The sequence below is a fragment of the Equus caballus genome, chromosome 27 (assembly GCF_041296265.1).
Source record: "Equus caballus isolate H_3958 breed thoroughbred chromosome 27, TB-T2T, whole genome shotgun sequence".
Taxonomy (NCBI): Eukaryota; Metazoa; Chordata; class Mammalia; order Perissodactyla; family Equidae; genus Equus; species Equus caballus.
In genome coordinates, this window is record NC_091710.1 from 39,346,586 (window position 1) to 39,369,832 (window position 23,247).

At 36.7% G+C, this 23,247-nt stretch overlaps 1 long non-coding RNA gene across 2 annotated transcripts in view; it reads left to right on the top strand.

Moving 5' to 3' along the window:
- LOC106782668 (uncharacterized) overlaps window positions 1-23,247 on the top strand; it is a 192,355-nt gene that overhangs the window by 128,004 nt on the left and 41,104 nt on the right. The window contains exon 1 of one of the 2 annotated variants that reach the window (XR_001379928.3): window positions 10,527-10,789. The exons of the other annotated variant lie outside the window; for it this stretch is intronic. This is a non-coding gene — a long non-coding RNA (uncharacterized lncRNA). Of the gene's footprint in view, window positions 1-10,526; window positions 10,790-23,247 lie in introns of those variants that run through there. 2 annotated transcript variants of the gene reach the window in all.

A 23,247-nucleotide genomic window follows, 5' to 3' on the forward strand; every position in this document is an offset into this window, starting at 1 on the left:
TCTTATTCACAAGAATTGCCTTAATAATAATTTATTTTCCAGCATAACATAATACTTCAAAACTACCTTACTTTGTTGTTTGGATAATTGGATAATCAATATTAGTGATAGTAATGTGTAATTTGAGTTAATTTCCATTTATTTTGCGAGCAATAAAAAATAGTGGTAAAAGAAAGTAGAAATTTGCTTTCTGGCAATTCAGCAGCGTTGAAAATGCCAGTTCTAAGTAGTCATTTGCAATGGAGTAGCACAAGTTTCCCTGTGGGGAAAAATGAATATTGAAATATTTTTCCTTTTTATTTTGAATTTTCATGGATGATAAAAGTGCCTTCAAGGAACGGACAGAAAAGCTACATAAATTGAATTATAATGACAAAGTAAAATACCAAATTAATCAGAAAATCTGGATGAAATCTCATTGTTCCATGAAAAGAAAGAGTCATTATTTTTTTTTACTCCGTGGTTAATTGTTATGGATGGTGTACTCAATGTCAAAATCTTAGGAGACTGACAATTAATTTAGAAGAGATTCAAAGTAATTTTATTCATAAAAATGAAAGTAGTACTTATATGCTTAAGTTGGAAGAATATGACTATTACACAGCATAGGCAGCCATATTATGTGCAGCGTTAGAGTAGAAATGACCTAGAGCCTTTCAGTTCCAATTCACAAGTAAGGTTTGCTTTATAAATTTTCCCTTTAGAGAGCACAAAGAAAGATGCTACTCTCTCCCTGGCTGGCAAATGAACCGACACTGTAATGCCTATTATCGGTATTTTAAAAGTTGTTCTGCAAATTGAGGGCACTACAGAGCTATTTCTAAATAATAGAGCATTTCTAAAACTATAAAATTGAGAACAAGTTATTAGTCCTTCAGTAATGCTTGTTAATTTGCTAGAGTTAGAAAACTTTTACAACTGAGTATTATGTCTTGCGTATCAGCCTAGCTAAAACATTGAAAACACACTCTCCATAAAGATGAAAAAAACATGTACAAGTTTATTGTGTGGCATTATCTGTAAAAACAAAAGATTAGGAAATAAAATTAATATCTGTCAATCTAGAGTACCTCCTCAAATGGAATACTATTAACTGTAAGCACACACACACTTTCAAAGAATGAAAAAGGTTTCTATCGGAGCAATCTGGCTGCCAGAATATATTTGTAAGTGATCAAAGCAGGCAGTGTGGCATATTACATATACTGTGTAAAAAAAAAAGGAGAAATAAGAATACATACCTACACTGCATGTATACTTGGATATGGTAAAGAAAGAACTAATGAAAATGAGGGGAGGGAACAGAAGACATGAGTTTGGAATAGAATTGAGACTTTTCTGACTATACTTTTAAAGAATAGTTTTGAGCTTTGAATCATGCCAGTGATTTTCAACATACAAAAATTAAATTAAAGGCCACAAGAAAACGACTGCTAAAATCGAAAACATTAACAACAAAAACAGTAGAATATTTTAAGAGACTGAATTAGCATGACCATATTGAATATCAAAGGCAAGAGGTCAGCTAAAGCATCAATAGAGGGGGCTTGTGGGGTTATTAACCATCGACCATCATTTAGAACTTATCCTTACCATCATAATATTGAATCCCCAAATAGACATTCGGTCTTCACGTAAAATTGCACTCAGTACTTTTCTCTGGAACTGAGCTGGCAGGTTCCAGCACAGCCTTTTCTAGCATGTCCTTAAAAAAAGTGTGGTCACTTTAGTTTTTATTATGAGATGGCTGGGAAAAAAGTACACTGTGCCCACCGATGTGTTCATAAGCTGTGATGAGCCCAAGGACTAAATTTATGTTCTGATTGCTTTATTCATAATGCAAAGAATTTGCCAAAGAGGTTATTGAAGAGGAGATAAGTAGAAACTGATTACAGCACAAACCAGGTGTGCAAAGAAACATCATAATCTCATTTTAACTTCCCAGTGTCATGGTTAGATATCATTTTATCCATATTTTGCAGGCAGTTTAGCAATCATTAGTCATGCCCAAGCATAGTCAATCCCACCTCTGCATTGGTCAGGTCACTCAACATTTCCTCGGCCCATGGATGCCTTCATCATGCCTCTTCTGGGCCCTGAAAGCTACACTTCTCTAACATCAGATTCAAAAATATCTGGCTTGGCCTTCCAGGTTCTTGATGTTCTCATTGGGCTTACCTCTCCAACTCACTGATATGATTCTATTCTCAGGCTTATTATATTTTCTGCCCTAAATGTCATGTTGATCTTCTCTCCTTATGCTCTTCCATTCTACTTTTTCACCACTGAACATCTATCCTTCCTTCTTTCCTTTTATCTTAATAAGACTACTTCTTATTGCTTTTATGCCTGGTGGCACAGCAGTTAAGTGCGTATGTTCCTCTTCTGCGGCCCAGGATTCGCGGGTTTGGATCCCGGGAGTGGACATGGCACCGCTTGGCACGCCATGCTGTGGTAGGCATCCCACATACAAAGTAGAGGAAGGTGGGCACGGATGTTAGCTTAGGGCCAGTCTTCCTCAGCAAAAAGAGGAGGATTGGCAGCAGTTAGCTCAGGGCTAATCTTCCTCAAAAAAAACCCCGCAAACAAAAAAAATAATTTATTTGTCCCTTTATCTAAACCTTTGTAGTACCCAATTCAGTTTATAATGTAAGAACATCTTGAAGTTTTCTTAAAGTGATTCGTATATTTAAAAGTAATTTACTAAAAAGATTATAAAACTCCCAAAAATCCCTTTCCTCCTATTCTCTAACTTGACTCAGTGAACCACCAGAATCAAGTAAAAAATATCCAGTTGCAAGAAACATATTAATGTGAAATAGCTCATGCTATTTAGATCTCCATTGATTAGATTTAAAAAACCTTTATAGGGGCCGGCCTGGTGGCGCAGTGGTTAAGTGCGCACCTTCCGCTACTGTGGCCTGGGGTTCACCAGTTTGGATCCCAGGTGTGGATGTAACACTGTTTGGCAAGGCATGCTGTGGCAGGCATCCCACATATAAAGTAGAGGAAGATGGGCACAGATGTTAGCTCAGGGCCAGTCTTCCTCAGCAAAAGGAGGAGGATTGGTAGCAGATGTTAGCTCAGGGCTAGTCTTCCTCAAAAAACAGAACAAAACGGGGAAAACTGGACAGCCACATGCAAAAGATTGAAAATTGACCATTCTTTTTCACCACACACCAAAATAAACTCAAAATGGATCAAAGACCTAAAGATTAGGCCTGAAACAATATGTCTTCTGGAAGAGAATATAGGCAGTACACTCTTTGATATCAGTTTCAAAAGAATCTTTTCGGACACTATAGCTCCTCAGTTGAGGGAAACAATAGAAAGAATAAACAAATGGGACTTCATCAGAGTAAAGAGCTTCTTCAAGGCAAGGGAAAACAGGATTGAAACAAAAAAACAGCTCACTAATTGGGAAAAAATATTTACAAGCCACTTATCCGACAAAGGGTTAATCTCCATAATATACAAAGAACTCACACGGCTTAACAACAAAAAAACAAACAACCCGATCAAAAAATGGGCAGAGGACATGAACAGACATTTCTCAAAAGAAGATATGAATATGGCCAATAGACACATGAAAAGATGTTCATCATCGCTAATCATCAGGGAAATGCAAATCAAAACTACACTAAGATATCACCTTACACCCGTTAGATTGGCAAAAACATCCAAAACCAAGAATGACAAATGTTGGAGAGGTTGTGGAGAAAAAGGAACCCTCATACACTGTTGGTGGGAATGCAAACTGGTACAGCCACTATGGAAAACAGTATGGAGATTTCTCAAAAAGTTAAAAATAGAAATACCCTATGACCCAGCCATCCCATTACTAGGTATCTATCCTAAGAACCTGAAATCAGAAATCCCAAGAGTCCCTTGCACCCCTATGTTCATCGCAGCATTATTTACAATAGCCAAGACGTGGAACCAACCTACATGCCCAGAAACTGATGATTGGATAAAGAAGATGTGGTATATATACACAATGGAATACTACTCAGCCATAAAAAAAGACAAAATTGGCCCATTCGCAGCAACGTGGATGGACCTCAAGGGTATTATGTTAAGCGAAATAAGCCAGTCAGAGAAAGACGAACTCTATATGACTCCACTCATAGGTGGAAGTTAATATATTGACAAGGAGATCTGATCGGTGGTTACCAGGGAAAAGGGGGGGTGGGGGGAGGGCACAAAGGCGGAAGTGGTGTACCCACAACATGACTAACAATAATGTACAACTGAAATCTCACAAGGTTGTAATCTATCATAACATTAATAAAAAAAAAAATCCAAAAAAAAACAAAAACAGAACAAAACAAAAACCCTTATAGACTGAAAAAATTACATAAAGGATTATTTAAATTGACATAATTTCCCCAAAGTGGGGGAGACCTTTGATATCTAACAATCCACTCTCAAGAGAAATTGTAAGGTGAAAAATACAAAATATCTTAGTATTATCTAAATACTTGTAAGAAAGTTTCTCATTTTATTTTAAGCAAGTTTTGTTTTTCTTTCAATGAACTAAGTCTATCACCTGACAACAGAGTGGCTGGGTTGGCAAGTTGTGCAAATTTGGAGCTTTGAAGAAATCTTGTGCTCCCTCCTTCCCTCCCCCATATTGATATGACAGACTCACTGATACCTAAGATCCTACAATTAGAAGTCTATTCTTTAACCTAAAGTCTTTTTCTAATAAAATTTTTATAATAAACACACAGTAGTTCAAATGCGATGAAAATTCAAGGAAAATAATGTATGAACGTGAAAAATCTTATCAGTCAGTGAAACATTAATGTGAACCAGCTCAATCCCTGAAGGGCACGTTTAGGTTGGAGTGAATATATGGTCATTTTATTGGCTAGGAGGAAGCGCATGTCCAAGATGAGCAAATGGGGCAGGAAATGGAAAACTCTCATATGCCAAGACAAACTTAAAATTACCCATATTTTTGTTGCTATTGTCTGAATGTTTGTGTTCTCCCAAATTTGTATGTTGAAATCCTAATCTCCAAGCTGATGATATTAAGTAGTCAGCCTTTAGGGGGTGATTAGGTCGTGAAGGTAAAGCCCTCACAAATGGGATTAGTGCTCTTACAAAAGAAGCCTGAGAGCTTTCTTGCTTCTTCCATCATGGAGGTCTGTGAACCAGGAAGCAGGCCCCCACCACACCGCAAATCTGTGGCCACCTGGATCATGGGAATTCTCAGCCTCCATAACTCTGAAATAAATTTCTCTTGTTTGCAAGCCACCCAGTCTATGGTATTTTCTTGTAGCAAAATAGGACTAAGACATTGGTTAAGGGTGTGACATAGAGAAGATATGTTTCTAGGATATTCTATGAATAAAGAGATCCAGAGAAATGTGCTAAATATTCATCTCGCCATTACAATAAAACCTGTGTGACAGCTTGTTGCTGACTTTTAAATCCTAAGATATGGAATGGGAATCAAATTGTTTTATCTATATTCAGAGAACAAAGAAAGAATGTTTGCAAAAGACAAGTAAAACAAAGACGGGCTAAGTACCTTCTGGCTGCAGTGGCTACACTGCATCCTCTGAATACAAGTCTTGTTAGTGTCACCATACAAATCAAACTACCCTGTGACTTCAGCTGCTCTTAGTGGCTTGGACACATGCTATCTGGAAAAAATAAATCAATGTTTGCTTTGCCAGATCTCTGCTTTGTACCCACACTGATTTTTCAATCCTGACAGTATGAGAGATTACCTGATTTAATTACTAGAAACCGATATGACATCTCAAGTAAAAGAAAACAAGGAGGATGTTGGTCCAAGGGTACAAAGTTTCAGGGATGCAAGATGAGTAAGTTCTGGAGATGATGTACAGCGTAGTGACTATAGTTAACCCTGTACTGTGTACTTGACATTTGCTAGGAGAGTACATCTTAAGTGTTCTCGCCACACACACAAAAAGAAAATGGTAATTGTGTGAGGTGATGAATATGTTAATTAGCTTGATTGTAGTGATCATTTCACAATGTATACATATGTCAAACCATTAAGTTGCACACCTTAAATATACGCAATTTTTATTTGTTAGTTATACCTCAATAAAGCAGAAAATGTATCAGGAAACAGAATTGCTAATAATGTCTTTTACTATCAATAGAAACATAAGAAAGACTAGTAGAATTTTGAACAGCCAGTTGTGCTAGGTGGTTAAGTACTAATTTAGTGTTACAGTTTTATGATCAGATTACACATCCTGTCTTTGTTAATATACATTGAAGAATACAATTGACTTGCTATAACAGACATACGTTAAAAAATAAAATTAAAAATATGTATAGTACTGCTGTTATATCCTATAGCAATAAATACAATAGATTCAGCTTAAAAAGTACTAACTATACATTGTTATATACTGTACTCTGCTTCTTGTTTCCCAGGATGATATGAATAAGCTACTTAATGTTTTTTTTTCATTTGAGGAAGACTGGCCCTAAGCTAACACCCATGCCCATCTTCCTCTGTATGTGGGATGCCTGCTACACCACGGCTTGACAAGCAGTGCAGAGGTCAGCACCCGGGATCCGAACTGGTGAACCCTGGGCCGCTGAAGCTAGGGTGCAAACTTAGCTGCTGTGCCAGCCCCAGCTACTTAACGTTTTTAAACATCGTTTTTCTGTTTTGTAAATTGAGGGGTTGTATTAGATGGTCTTTAAAATCACTTTAAATTCTAATCTAAAGTGTAATTTACGACTGTTTTTAAAAACTGGAAAACTTTCCATGGGGTTTTGAAGAAACCAAGGAAAAGATAGTCTAAAATAACCTATATATTTCTTTTATACAAATGAATAAATAATCACATCAATTACTGAGATTTTCTGTTTTTATGTTTTAGGTACTTGTGATGTATTTATCTAATAACATACATAAGTACTATTTCTTTCATATATAAATAGTTTTTGTTCCATTCTGCTTACCAAAACATATAGATATGGATTTATAAATTAACATTTGCTATGAAGCACCAATTGAAACATTTGGGCAACTATGAATATTTTTAGGTAGGTTTTTGTGGGTATATGTTTTTATTTCTTTTAGTGAAATAAGTAGAGTTAGAATTTCTGGGTCTTGGGTAGGTTAATTTTATAATAAAAGCTTTTTTGCAAAGTTATGCTACCATTTTCCAGTCCCACCAGCAATATATGAGAGTTTCAGTTGCTACAAATCCTTGCCCATGTTAGGTATCATTCATTCTTTTCTGTGTCTTGTAAATCTCCTTGTGGTTTTAATTCACATTTCCCTGATGGCTAATGATATTGAGCACTGTTTCATGTAACTATTGGCCATTGACAATCCTCCTTTGAATGATTGCTAAGATTTTTATATGAGGTTGATTCCCTTTTTTAAAAATTTAAAAACAATTTTTAGAGCAGTTTTAGGTTTATAACAAAATTGAGAGGGAGGTTCAGAGATTTGTCACATACTCTCTGCCCCAACACATGCGTAGCCTGCCCCATTATCAACATCACCCACCAGAATAGTCCGTTTTTCACTAAGGATGCATCTACATGGACACGTCATTGTCACCCAAAGTGCATAGTTTACCTTAGAGTTCACTGTTGCTGTTGTGTATTTGTCCATCTTTGCTCCACCTGTCCATCCCCTTCCCCTTCCATCCCTGGCACCCACTGATTTTTTTATTGTCTCCACAGTTTCGCCTTTTCCAGAATGTCCTACAGTTGAAATCAAACAGTATGTATCCTTGACAGATGGCCTCTTTCACGTAGTAATATGCATTTAAGGTTCCTCTATATCTTTTCATGGCTTAATAGCTCCTTTCTTTTTAGTGTTGAAGAACATTCCTTTGTCTGTATTATCGCAGTTTATTTATTCATCTTGAAGGACATCTTGGTTGCTTCCAAGTTTTGGCAATTATGAATAAAGCCACTATAAACATCTGTATGCAGATTTTTGTGTGGGCATAAGTTTTCAACTCCTTTGAGTAAATCCCAAGGGGAGCGATTGCTAGATAGCATGGTAAGAGTATGTTTACTTTTGCACAAGAAATGACCAAATTGCCTTCCAAAGTGGCTGTACCATTTTGCATTCCCAACAGCAATGAAAGAGAGTTCCTGATGCTGCACCTCCTTGTCAGCACCTAGTGTTGCCAGTGTTCTGGATTTTGGCCATTCTAATAGGTATTTAGTGGTACCTATCATTGTTTTAATTTGCATTTCTGTCGTGACATGTAAAGTGGAGCATCTTTTCACATGCTTATTTGCTATCTATTTGTCTTCTTTGATGAGGTATCTGTTAAGGTATTTGGCCCATTTTTTAATCAAGTTGTTTATTTTCTTATTGTTAAGTTTTAAGAGTTCTTTGTGTATTTTGGATAGCAGTCCTTTCATATGTGTCTTTTGCAAATATTTTCTCCCAGTGTATGGCTTGTCTCTTCATTCCGTTGACATTGTCTTTCACAGAGCAAAAATGTTTAATTTTAATGAAGTCCAGCTTATCAATGATTCTTTTCATGGATTGTGTCTTTGGGGTTCTATCTAAAAAGGCATCACCATACCCAAGGTCATCTAGATTTTTCTGCATGATTATCTTCTAGGAGTTTTGGGTTTTACATTTAGGGCTATGACCCATTTTGAATTAATTTTTGTGAAAGGTGTTAAGATCTGTGTCTAGATTCATTTTTTTTCCATGTGGATGTCCAGTTGTTCCATGCCATTTGTTGAAGAGACTATCTGAGTTTCCTGCGTCTGTGGTTTTGTGTCTAACATTAATTTGGGGAAATTCTCCTCGTTATTGTTTCAGATATTTCTTCTGTACCTTTCTCTCTTTCTTCTTCTGGTAGTCCCATTATGCATATGCTACATCTTTTGTAGTTGTGCAACAGTTTCTGGATAAGTATTCAAGATAAGTCCCTGGATAAATATCCATGGACTGTGTTATTTTCTGTTTTTTGAGGATTTTATTGATATATCCTCTAGCTCAGGCATTCTTTCCTCAGCCATGTCCAGTCTACCAATAAACCTGTTAAAGACATTCTTCATTTCTATTACCATGTTTTTCATCTCTAGGATTTGTTTTGGGGTCTTTCACAGGATTTCCATTTCTCTACTTATATTGCCATCAGTTCTTGCATGCTGTGTACTTTACCCCTTAGATTCCTCACCCTATTGATCATAGTTTTAAACTATGTTGTTTTAAACTCCTGGTCTGATAATTACAACATCCCTACCATATTTGATTCTGATGCTTGCTCTATCTCTTCAAATTGTGTTTTTTGCCTTGGATATGCCTTGTAATTTTTTCTTTATAGCTGGACATGATGTACCTGATAAAAGGAACTGCTGTAAATAGACCTTTAGTAATGTTCTGAGGTGTAGGGGGTGGGGAAGTTTTCTATAGTCCTATGATTAGGTCTCAGTCTTTTAGGGAGCCAATGCCTCCGGAATGTGAACTTCACAAATGTTTCTCAGTGTTTTTCTTCCTCCCTTAGGTGGGACATGATGGCTAGAATGTGCTGGAATTGGTTATTTTCCTTTCCACAATTAGTTAGGCTCTGATAATACGCCAGCAAGTAAGACTTTGTTTAACTATTTTTCCCTGAGGGCAGGCATTGTTAAGAACAGAGTACTCTTGCATATTTCAAAATGGTTCCTTTCCCCTCCCACTAGCCAGAGGCCCACGGGGATTTTTCTCCCATATTTACTGTGGGAATCTGGTTGAGCTCCTTAAAGTAAATCTTACAATATCATAGGTCCCCATATGACTCGGTCCACCTGGAGTTTTTAACTCTCAGACTTGTCTGCATTTAGCCTCCGGCAATTCATCAATTATGGTTCAGGTTTTCATACACCAGCACTGGTGCCTCTGGTGGGTCCACTCCTGAGCCTCTGATCGGGTAAGCTGAGACTCCCGGCGTTTGCCTGTCTCTCCAATGTTAAAGGCAGCAGTTTGCCCTAGGTCCTCTTCTCTCTTAAGTACCCAAGAAAAATTGTTGATTTTTCAGTCTGTTCTGCTTCCTACTTGTTGTTAGGATGGAGCAACAACTTCCAAGCTCCTTTCTTGCAGAACTGGAAATCTGACTGCCCTTTAATTATTTGTTATAAGAGTTTCTTATAAATCCTGGATACCAGCCCTGTGTTAGAGATGTGTTTGGTAAATATTTTCTTGCTGTCTGTTGCTTATCTATTAATTTTCATAATTAAATCTTTTTTATGAGTAGAAGCTGTTCATTTTAATGGAGTCTAACATCACTTTCTTAAGGTTCTTTCTTTCCGGAACATAAGAAAGCTTTGCCATAGACGCAAAGATTTATTTGCTTTTCTTTTCCAAAAGCTTTATGGTTTTAGTTTTCATGTTTATTTGTATCCATGAACCATTGTAAATTTATTTTTGTGTATAATATGAAATAAGAGTTAAAATTTAATTTTATTTTTTGTTATTCTTCCGTCATTGGTTGAAAGAATTCTATTTTCCATTTACCTCTGTGTAAAGTCATATGACTGGGATCTGGTTTTGTTCTCATGATTGTTCCATTTGTTGGTTGTAGATCAGTATCACACAATAGTTGCATTAAAAGTCTTGGAATAATATGTAATGTCAGTCCTGTGACTTTTTTATTTTCTGCTTTGTTGTTGTTTGCTCATTTGAGCTTCAATGTGAAGTTTAGAATCAGCTTGTAGATTTCTACAAAAATGTCTACTGGACTTATGTTTGGGATTACATTGAACCTGTAATTAATTTTGGGGAGAATTAACATCTTAATATAAAGTCTTACAATTCATGAACATGGTATGTATCTCAATTTATTTAGATATCTTTTAATTTTTTGTATTAATTTTTTGTATTTTTCTGTAGGGATAATGCCTACTTTTTGTTGAAATTATTTCTAAAAGTTTTACAGTTTTTGATGCTATCGTAAATGACATTTAAAGTATTTTATTTTCCAATTTTTGCTGCATTATATAAAAGTACAATTGACTTTTAAAAATTAACTTGTAACCTGTGACTTTGCTCAATTCACTTATTAGATTTACTAGTTGTTTTGTAGATTCCTTAGAATTTTCTATGTAAACAATAATGTCCTCTACAAATAGAGACAGTTTACTTCTTTCTGACTTTTATGTCTTCTCTTTTTTCTTTTTTGATTTATTACACTGGCTAGCTATGACCACCAGTGTCATGTTGAACAAGGATTTCAAGAGCAGATCTCTTTCTTTCATTCCCGTTCTCAGGGGGAAGTCTTCAATATTTCACCAAGAAATGTGATGCTAGCAGTAGGTATTTTATAGATACCTTTTATCAGCCTGAGGAGGCTTCCTCATATTCTGGGTTTTCTGAAACTGTTGAGTTTTCTCATTTACTTTTTCTGCATCTGTTGAGATGGTCTTTTTTTTTTTCACTTTTAGTTTGATGATGTGAATTACATTGATTTTAAAATGTAAAAATAATCTCACAATCTTGAAATTAAGCCTAGTAGATCATGTTGTATTATCTTTTCAAAATACTGCTAAATTAAATTTGATGTTTGTTTTATTTTTGTGTGTATGTGCTCAAAATATATTTTTCTGTAATTATCTTTTATTGTATTGTCTTAATTACGTTTGGGTACTCATATGCTTTGGCCTCATAAAGATGACTTTGGAACTCTTTGCTCCACCTCTGTTGTCTAAAATTGTTGTGGAAAATTGATAAAATTCACAGGTGAAGATATTTGGACCTAGAGTTTTCTTTATGGGGAAAATTTTCATAGTAAATTTGGAGTTTCTTTTTTATCTTGTGCCAAGTTTTATAAGCTGTAGTTTTATGTAATTTCTTCGTTTTTTTCTAAAGTGTTCAATTTTTGGTGTGAAGTTCCTTATCATATTCTTGTGTTATTGTTGTGATGTGTATAAGACTGTGCAGAGATGACTCCTCCCTCATTTCTGATATCATAATTTGTATTCTTTCCTTTTTGTCTTGATCTATGCAAGTCGAACTTTATCATCTTTCCTGATCTCTTCAAATGACCATATTTTTACTTTGTCAGTTTTCTCTATTGCTTGTTTGTTCCTATTTGGTTTATGCAGTTCTCCAGATCAGTTACTTAAAAACATATAATTATGATATTTTGGAATTTTTTGAGTACTGCTATTTGATTATCTTCACATTGTCATTGTTTAATTGCATTTTTTGGAACCTCCAACAATTTTTGACATGTTAGGGAGGGAGATGTCATTAGATTGGCCAGTATAATTTTGGCTTCTAAAAAGTCATTCTACCGTAGATGATGTAAGCCAATCAATGTAATTCTATCTCCTTGCCAATGATTATTTAAGGTATGATATTATGACCTACTTCTGGAAAACTAAACATGAAGGAATTCAATTGTAGGGCTTCTAAGAACATTGTTCTCCTTCTTGAAAATGAGACACTTCCTTTTGACAATGTCATGTGATACACGGCACTCTATAGCCATCCTGTAACCATGAGTGTTTGAGGCTGAGGGCAAAGTTCACACTCTGAGGATGGCAGAACACGGTACCAGGAATTGGGTCTTTGATGACAACAGTGAGCTGTTGAATTACTCAGGCCTCGGTCTTACTGCACTTTCAACTTCTTGTTAGGAGAGAGAACACACTTCCATACTGTTTGGGAGAATCTGATTTGGAGTTCTGTCACTTGCAGCTGAAAATACCCTTAGCGCATACATTCATTCAGTTGCACATAATCACAGTGCGGTCAGTTCAGATGGTAATTATAAATTTTTGGTCCCCAATGACAATTTTAAATTTCATTATAGATGCTATTGTCATTGCTGCAGCTTTTTCATCATAGTCAACAGATGACAGAAAGGAGATAGATTAAAATCATAGTCCTATCCATTCCAAATATAACATATATAGATGTTATATAGACGTGACAGGATATCTGTATAAGAGTGAGTCAGTTTTCAGAATTTTGTGCTTTTTTGAGTACAACAAGGAAACCAATCAAGAGTTGGGTAGTGAAGGATAGAACATCTTGCTATTAGTGGTTTGAAAGTAAGGATTTAAGAATAAAGTTAACTTGCACTTATGTTTCCCTTTTGATTTAATTTTACCTGATGATTAAAGTGATGGTTTCCTCTGGACTATTGGCCTTCTCTCTGATCTTCAGATTTGGAGATGACTGATGTTGTCAGGAAGGCAATGTTGGAACAGATTCCAATTACATGTAGCAACTGAAATTACATGTAGCAATTAAGAGCAGGAATACTGGTCAGAATACCTGGGGTAAAATAGTAGCTCTGCAATTTTAGACAAATTATTTAAACGCCCTTAGTTTTAGTTTTAATGGCAATAAGGCCAGAATAATAATAGTATCTGCCAGAAGGGGTTTTGTAAAGATTGAATGTGATAGTTTATGTCAAACGGTTAGCACAGTGCATAACCATACTACACTCAATATAGTTAGCTCTTTATTTTTTTTTGAGGAATATTAGCCCCGAGCTAACATCTGCCACCAATCCTCCTCCTTTTGCTAAGGAAGACTGGCCCTGAGCTAACATCTGTGCCCATCTTCCTCTATGTTTTTATATGTGGGACACCTGCCATAGCATGGCTTGATAAGTGGTGCATAGGACTATGCCTGGGGTCTGAACCAGCAAACCCCAGTCTGCCAAAGCAGAATGCATGAACTTAACCACTATGCTGCTGGGCCAGCACCTTATAGTTAGCTATTTTTGATATAATTATTCTACCAATATTTAAAATAATAATATTTTTATGTACTATATCTGAGATATTAGTACAGTATGGTAGAATTTTTGATAAATCCGTGAGCTTTTTTTTTTGATTTTTTAAAAACTTGTGTTTGAATGTATTTTTTAGTATCTCTTTGTATGTCATTGACTCTGGCAGTTACAGGTATGTGAGGTACCTGTGAGATTTTTAGAATGTAATAAAAGTAGCTTAACAGCCTGCAAAACATGCATATGAATATTTAAAAAGGAAAGAACTTCATATCTGTTTATTGGAACTTGTCATAAGACACATTGAACTGCAACCACCACCTTTCTGCACATCAATATCAAGTGCATATCTTCTCTCCAGTAGTTGTGGAAAGATCTCTATTTTCCTAACTTCTTACAAATAGCTCCTAGCCAACTCTTCAATCTAATTCCATCTCTGACTCCTCTCATCCTTTCTCGTTTCTTGTAAACCTTACCTCGTCCCTTTATTCCCTCTATTGCTAGTCAACATTGTCCTATACCCATAGTTGCTTAATCTAGAACTCTCTTCATCACTTGCTCCCATATTCAGTCCTCAATTCCTATTGATTTTATCCTAAAATATCTAGACTCCTTCTGTTCTTAATAGGCTCCTAAAGCTTCTTATTTGTTCTCCCTGCCTCCATAATTAATATATTCAAGTCAGTCAGTAAAAGTCATTGAATATTTACTGGATGCCAGACATTTGCTAAGCTACGGGCATAGGTATATTGGGATAGACAAGGTGTGGTCATCCCCATATATCAGAGGAGAAAATATTACATAAGTAAACATGGATAAATACATTCATCTCCATTGTTAACACCCAGGTCTGAGCCACTTCTGGTCTAATGCCCTTTATGGAGGCTGGACCAGTTCTTCCCTTGTCTTTTTTTCCTTTTCTAATCCATTCTTCTCATAGCAGCCAAAGTGGAATTCTGCAAGTGAAAATTGGACCATGTCATTTTTCCCAATCAGTACCACTCAATGACTTTCTTTCATATTTAGAATAAAATGTAGATTTCATGTCTCCTGGCCTAGAAGACTCAGAGTAATGGGGCCACTGCTTACTTCCACAAGTGGCCTGGTAACTTTCCTCCTTGATTGTTACCCTCCACCCTGAGGTCTGCTTTCAATTCCTGGAACTTTCCTTTCTCAGCCCATGAGTTCTCTTCTTTCGCCTGAAACAGTCTTCTGGCCACTGTGTGCCTAGCTTCATCCTGCACTTCCTTCAGGTCTTGCTTTATAACTGTTTCCCTAGACAGACTTACCCTACGCTCTCTCTCTTCCTCCCATTGTTCTTTCTTACGCCCTCCTGCTCTTCTCCACTCTAGAATTTAATACAAAATACCCGGCCTTTCAAGCTCCACTCCACACCTTTTAAAACAGATCATCTGCCAGTATGCCATAGGCCTTGGTATTTTTAAAGGACTCTCAGGTGATTTTTTTTAAGTACCCATGATCTTTACTGTGAACTCCAAGCCCCAGCTTGGTATACAAGGCCCTTAACCATTTGCCCTTCAATCATGTAGGCAGCTTCTCCTCTTGTCATTTTGTTTTGTTTTGTTTTATTTTTTGGCTATACATATATTCTAGGCACAGGAACTCACTTCTTGCTACTGAATTCATCACATATTGTTCGTCCCTGCCAGCATTTTTACTACTATTTCAGATATTTATCTCTCTAAACAAACCCTATTTTGTTTTGAGTCCAGCTCAACATTATTATTTTGGAGCTCTCCTCGTTCCCTAGAAAGGCAGGTCCTCTAGCACTTTCACATCTATTTCAAACACATCCCTCTTCAGGGTTGGATCCAGGTTTCACAGTGTCAGAAGCTTCTAGAATGTTGTGACCTCTCTTTAAGATAAAGAATACACATTAGCTACAGGTCCTTGGAAGGGACCATGAAATTAAAAGGCCTTGATGCTTTGATAGAGTTCATGGGAAATTCATCCTTGCCTCCATTAAAGCCGTTCTCACAGATTGTTGGTATCTGTTTATTCATCCAGCATCCCCCACTAGCCTGATTCCTTGAGGGCAGGGACGCTGTGCTATTCAGCAGGTAGCAAAAAAGCTGGTACAGAGAACGTTTTAATAAGCCACTGGATGACTTCCTGAATTCTACAAGTGTATCTTCACTGGAGCAAAAGAAAACAAATTCACATCGGAGAAAGAGGAGCAGGCACTGTCGGAGCAGGCACTGTCGTACCAACTATCCTGCTGTGTATAGAAATTGTACCCTGTTCACTTTCTCATCTTTACCCTGCTGGTCACCCCACACCCACCCTACCAGCTGTAAGATCTGTCCACTCCTTTTTATCCTTTAGTATTTGGCTCAGTATTTGCCCAGTAGGGCAGTGGTGATCACAGCTTGGTCCCTAAATTTGTGCATCAAAATTACTTGGGCACCTGGTTAAAAAGGCAGATTTATAAGCCCCATATAACATTTTCTAGATTAGAATCCCTTGGACAGAACCCAGGAATCTGTATTTACAATAAGCCCCTCCTGAAACGCACTCAAACATGAGAACTACTCCCTGAAGTCTTTTGAGCTCAAATCTCAGCTCTTGTCAGAATGCTGACTGAATTTCTCCAGTCCATGATAGTACCCCCTTTTGCTAAACTCTTTCCCAATGGTTGTTTGCACTGTTAATCAGAAGTATACAACTCAAGAGAAAGTTCGATGGGATAGGACTGCGTGAGCCTTCTTCACCAATTTGTCCCAGTGCCTAGCACAATTCCTGACTTGGAGTAGGTGCTCGTCACATTTGGATAAATGAGTGAAGGAAAGAGGAGTTACCATTTTCTGGAGGTGGGAGGAATGGAAGGCCATGTGAAAACAACAAGACTCAGTAAGGACACTGGAGAAATGTGAAATAACTAAAACATGCTGTAGAGTATCTGCTGAGGAAGGAAGAAGAAGGAGCGAGAGTTTGAAAGGGAATACGTTTTACTTCTGCTAAGAAGAGGCATAAAGACTGAAGAAAATGATAACGAGGGAGCAGGAGGCGTCATATCGTTCCCTTATTAGAGCACGGCCTAAAACTAAAAGACCAGCGATATTGAGTTCCTCGGTCAAAAAATGGATTCAGTTATGTCAATATGTTTATTCAGATTTATGCAGGCAAAAGGCAACTGGTCTTAAACTTTTAAGTTTCTGTTCTATTTAGAATGCAACCCACAGACTGACCACATCGCCTGGCAAACTTTGTTTACATAACAAATTTGGGTCACATCTGATTGAACACTGATCTACAATGTTAGCTGGAAACCTGAGATACCACATTGCATTATGTCTTTTTAAGTGTCTGGCAGTGCACATAGTGGCTTGGGCTGAATCGGGAGCGTGGGGTGGCTCTAAACCACGTTGTGTGGTAACCATGAAGCCTTGATGACTATTTTGACAAAGGCCTGCAGATGGCCCTCACCAAGAACAGGAATTGAGTTTCACGTGCCTCTCTTAACATACTGTCCGTATACTAATTTCAGACATTGTCAAGTGTCTTTGTTGGTAGGAAAAATATGAAAAAAAAATGATTGATGGAAATACAAGAACATCGAAAGGTTAGAAGAAATAAAATCACCAATTTATTTCTGTTAAATAATTACAAAATCCAGAATAAGATAATCATGTCCAGCCATGGCAGTACTAGACATGAATTATCTGAAATTCAGTAAAAGTGACTAATCACTCTTCCAATAGCAATCTTCGGATGTCCTCATATAATTTATTTTTATAAACTTGCTAGAGTATTTATCAAATCTTCATGAATCATTTTAGAGAAGCAATTTCAGGGGAAGGGAAGAAATATGTGGTAGCAGAATGGTACAGAAATTTAGATACTGAATTCCTCCCGGGCAAAGAGGTAGGCCGGCTTCTGTTCTTCAGCTCAGGGGACCAAATGCCTCAGTGGAAATAATGGGCTAACACATGAATGCAGTCAGAATATGGTCTCCCCACCTCTTAGTGGGGTAGGTTCTGCATGTTACTCACTGATGCGTCCCTGGGGTCTGCCTCTGTACCTGGTGCTTGTAATTGTCAAATGCTCAACAGAATGTCTATTGATCTGAAGCCAACTTTTATGAATCTGGGTTTGTTAGGAAGATATGTTTAAAAAGTGTTTATTCTCTCCATATTAAGGTGATTTAAGTGACTATGAGAGGGGTTCTTCAGTTCTGATACTCCACACAACTTGGACTCAAAGCTATTTGGTACTTGTAATCCGGGAAAACTCCAACATACAAATGGGTTTTACTACAAAAATTTGAACGAAGTTTTTCATAGTTGCATTTTCACTAGTGTATTTTATAGTTCAATTCAGTAAAAATTTATTGCATGTATACTATATGCAGTTGTTACATAAATTCCAAAGACAAAAGTCATAGTTCTAGACACCAAGAGCTCAGCAGCTAGTGGAGGGAACACATGTACAGAGAAATAATTTCAATATAAGGCTGATGGCCAGATATGCTACAGTGGAAAACGAAAAAAATGTGGTATTTGAATACGAGGTAAAATATTAATTGTAATTGGCAGAAAAGCATTATATTAGTAGTAAAATTATAGGACATAGAAAACAAAACAACTCAGTAAATTTTAAAATCTAATGTAATAACACTTGAAAAATAACAGTACGTTTAATTGTTTAAAGAGAAAAGTGAAGAGGTGAATGGATCATTTTGTGAGTGTTCTGAAGATCAATTTGGGGCACTTTTAACTGAACAAGAATCGAACTGAAAATTTTAAAATCTACTTTTAGTTGAAAGTTTGGATTTTTTTCCCTCAGACATCTGCACTGTATCCAAATTAGATCTTTCTATATATAATTTAATTTATGATTATTTAAACTACATTTAAATAATGTCGCCTACTTTATGAAACCTTCTTATCACTACCACCCCACTACTTCTTACTTTCAGCTTTAGACTCTGGAGTAGCAGCCACATCGTCCATCTGCTATAATAATTCTTTGAACATTTATCTTGGCTCTGCTGTAAGGTCAAGGACAAGATCAATGTCTCACTGCTCTTTTCACTTCTTTCGCAGCATCTGGCTCAGGACTTCACAGTTTCAATAAGCATTCATTGGATGGTGTTCCTTGGGCTGGCTAGTAACATCTTATGTTTATAAACTATGATAAAGGCTAAATGTAATATTAAGGTGGAATGAGAGCGACAGCTTTTACCAGCTCAGAATGCATGGAGAAAATTGGAAACAAAGGGACAAAAAGGTCTTTTAATTGATTTACTTATTCATTTCCATGATGCTATATTGCTACATTTCTCAAACTAATAATCATCAGAATATTTTATGGGATACAAATTACAAGATTTATCCATGAAATCAGCAATTTTACCCTTGCTTTTCAATCACCTTAACACACGAAATATATTTAGAGTGAAGCCACACCATTTTAAATATTTGTCCTGATGATGTTTTTCTTTGCCACTCCTGAACACAAATGTTTTTCTAGGACAGCCATTTAGTCATTCATTTGTACATTCATTCATCAGCAACCTAATATTCTGAAAGACCTTGGAGAAGATGAACAAGGTATAACTCATGCTCAAGAGATTCAGAGTCAACCAGAAAGAAGAGATCTATATGAAAACTTACTTATAGAATAGTGTGAATGTGCCCTTCTGAGGGACAACAAAAGGTGCCTTGAGAGCACAAAAGAGGGAGATATTACTTCTCACCAGGCTAAAATGGTGACAATATAGAAAAGGCTTTGTAGTGGGAATAAAATTAGAATAAAATTAGAACTGACTATTGAAGGAAGAATCGAATTATATTCTTAACCTAATTATCCAGCATCCTAGATGGAACATTTTACTGAGCACTCATGACGTGCCAAGCCCTTGAAGATGTATAACTGAATAAGATACAGCACCTGTCCTGTGGGAGCTCTCAGTGTAGCAGCATGGCCAGAAGTGTGTAGAAATTATTTACAGAAGTGTGTCATACTCCAGACCAGATACTTCAAAAGAGAAGACGTCATTTCCACTTTGTTCACTGCTGTATCCATAGGAATGAGTTCAGTGCCTGGTGCTAAATAAACATGTGTAAAAATAAAAATAAACAAATAAAGGATATAACTAGAAGCATATTACTGGTAAGCATAAGGATAGAATTGAAGGTAAACTGGGAAACTCGATGTTGGTTGGCATCATTGTCATGAATAAGATGTACATATGGGACTTACTGAAGACCAGGTTCCATATTTCCTCCTTTGCAGTCACAGTCCCATTATACAAACAACCCTCTTCTTAAGGTGAATAAATTGAGGTACAGAAGTGTTAAATCATTTACGAAGGCCTCCAAGGTTAATAGACAGTATTCAATCCTACATCTCTCGGATTCACCATAAGAAACAATTCCTTCACTTATATAAACTTAATTTCTAAAGACAATAAATAGACTTGCAGATGTATCTATAGTCTTAGAGAAGCATTTATTAAAGGCTTACTCAATAGCCAAGCAGTTCAATAAATTAAGTGCATTATGAAATATGCTTGTTATAATTTATTTTGCAAATCACCAAACCAATGAGTGATTGCTGCTCTCCACGGACTTACTTTTTAAGGGATTTTCTACCATTGGGATCTAAGTGATTCATGAAAATGCTAAATAGAGTTTGCCTTGCTTCCTGCTTTACTACTAGTCATTACTTACTTATATTAGAAGCAGTGAACTATTTCACACAAACAGAACTCCCCAATTGGAATACTTCTACTGACATTAGTAAATGATTTGTAGAAGGATTTGGCCACTATCTATCTTCCATGATTTTAATAACCACTATATAAAAGGAATCCAACAGCCTTCTTAACTTTCACTTTTAACCATTTGGAACTTTCTTTAATGAATTTCAATTAATAATTATTTCATTAACTTGTTGATTTTCCTGATATTGATTAACTCCCCCATGACATACTTGGGTGCTAAGCACGAAGAAGTGAATAGGCTGACATAATTCCTACAAAGTAAGTAACATTGGAGGTTACAGTCCAGTAGGGAAGACCATCAATTTCATAACTGAATGTTATAATGTAGGCTTTATAGGTATGCATAGAAGGAAAAAAATTTTCAAATATGGGGCTCAGATTAGGCTTTTTGGAAGAAGTCACACTTAAACTCAATCTCACCCAAATGAGAATCCCTTTTCCAGGTGAAAAGGGAAAGAATGAACAACAGAGTGCAAGTACTGGTGAAAAGACCTGGAGGCTAGAAAGGAGAATGAATTTGGAGAGCATAAAGAAATTCAGTATTATTGAAGAATAGAACACAAGAAAGACATTGGCAAAGGATGAGTGAAGAAGTAGGCAGAACCTGAGTGGCAGAGGGCTTGGTAAGCCATTTAAAGGCATTTAGCTGTATGACCATAGTCAGAGCCATGAGAGTCATTAAAGTTTTAGGGCAATGCTACATTAAGGAAGGTCACTTTGGCTGCAATGTGAGAAATCTATTGCAAGGATACAGAGTGTGTAGTAGGAAGGAGATACTTTGGTCATACATCAGAAGAGAAAGAATGGATGCCTAGACTAATTTTGGACCCGGGACAGAAAAGAGTTGCATAGCAACTGAAACTACCAAGAGCAGACAATTGATTTGGCATCAAAAGGTGTTGGTGACGTTTTCCAGGATTTGAGCATAGATGATGGGAGAGATGGTCACGCCTTTTACTGAGGCAAGGAATACTGAAGGAAAAGGAGATTTGTTAAGGGTTGATCTGATGGGAGGGAATGAGCAGCTCAATTTGGAAAACGTTGAGTTTGAAGTGCTGTAAGTCAGGATGTATAGATAGCTACTGGATATCCAGATTTAAACCTTAGGAAATATATATGGTGAATACGTGTGTGTGTGTGTGTTTGTGTAGCGAGATGATGGCCTTGGTGAGAAATAACATTTAATGGATTGATGAAAAATGGATAAGCCACAGAGTGACGAAAAATAAGTAAGCCTCAAAAGATATTGAGAAAGATTGACAGGAGGAAAACCACAGAGGTGATATCATGAAAAGAGAGCATTTCAGAAGGATAGGAGTAGTGAACAACATGAAATGGCCCTGAGGAATCAAGCATGTATGATATCAAATGTATTAAGAGGACTTAGCAACATGAAGGTCATTTGTCCTTTGCAAGGTCACCTGCAGAGGATGATTGGGGTGAAAGCTCAATTGCAATATCTTAGTTAAAGGTGAGAGCATGCAGCCAGCACATGTAGATAATTTGGTTTAATAAGTTAGTTCTTGAAGGTGAGAGTAGAGCCTGAGTAGTAACTAGAAGGGAAGAGCTAATCAAAAGAGAGCATTTTATTTTAGTTTTTGGTTGTTCAATTGAGGAAGACTTGAAAAAATTTAAACGATGATGCGAAGGGGCCTACGGAAAGAGAGTGAAAATATAGTGGAAGTCGTACATGGAATAGAAACTGAAATAACTGAGAAGGCAGGAGGAGGCAGGATCCAGAGTCAAGGAAAAGAAGTTAGCCATGCATTGCTTCTAATGAGCAATGGTGGAAGAGGGGAGAGGATGGTGTGGATTAAGTAAGGCTTTATGTTTCAGGACAGGACATCCAAAGGGGTTCCTTTCTGATACTCATTTTCCCTAAGAAGTAGCAGGAAAGAAACCACAAAATTACTTGATTTGGCAGACTATCATATTACCCTTCACTTCTACATCTTCATCTAAAACATAGGGATATGAATATTTGTCTGATCTCCTCCTTTGAGATCCAATAAGTCTGCGTGTCATTATTCATTTATCACTTGACATTGAAGGTTACACGATGATATTGGACAGAAGACATCAGCCTAAGTATTTCAAAGTTTGAAATAGTATATCATTTCCTATATATGCATCCAATGATTGACTGTGACGTGAACTCTTCTCTCTTCTACCACCACCATCACCATTACCACCACCCCGAGATCACTCCCACCACCACTAAACACGTTTTAGCACTATTGTAAACCAATTCTAAGCACTTGATGTATATTATGGCTCTTAATCACCATAACTATCCTCAAAGGTGAGTAATATTAATATGCTCACTTCAAAGTTGATGAAACCAAAACAGAGAGTTCAAATAACTTGCCCAAGTTCACACCGTAAGTAAGAATTAGAGCCAGGATTCTATGCAGACAGTCTCACTGCAGATCCCTGATCTTGGCTGCTAAGCTGTACTAATGGTTCATAACTTCAAATTCACTCAGCACTTGAATGAGTTACTTGAAACCTGAAGTTGATAAATGTCTTAGAAAGAAGCATCTGGAGAGGAGCAGCTCCTGTATGTTTTATATTGATGGATGTTCCAGAAAGAGAGCCAGAATGATTCAAAACATACATACATGCATATTTTAAAATGTTTTCAAACACCTAGTGCTCTATGAATAAGTGATTATGAATATTTATCCCATATACTTTAAGTAGATAAAGAAAGATAATCCCTGTCTTTTCTTTTAAAACTACCTTATTCAACTTTTCAAGAGTGCTTTGAAATTGCACTTATAAGTTAGT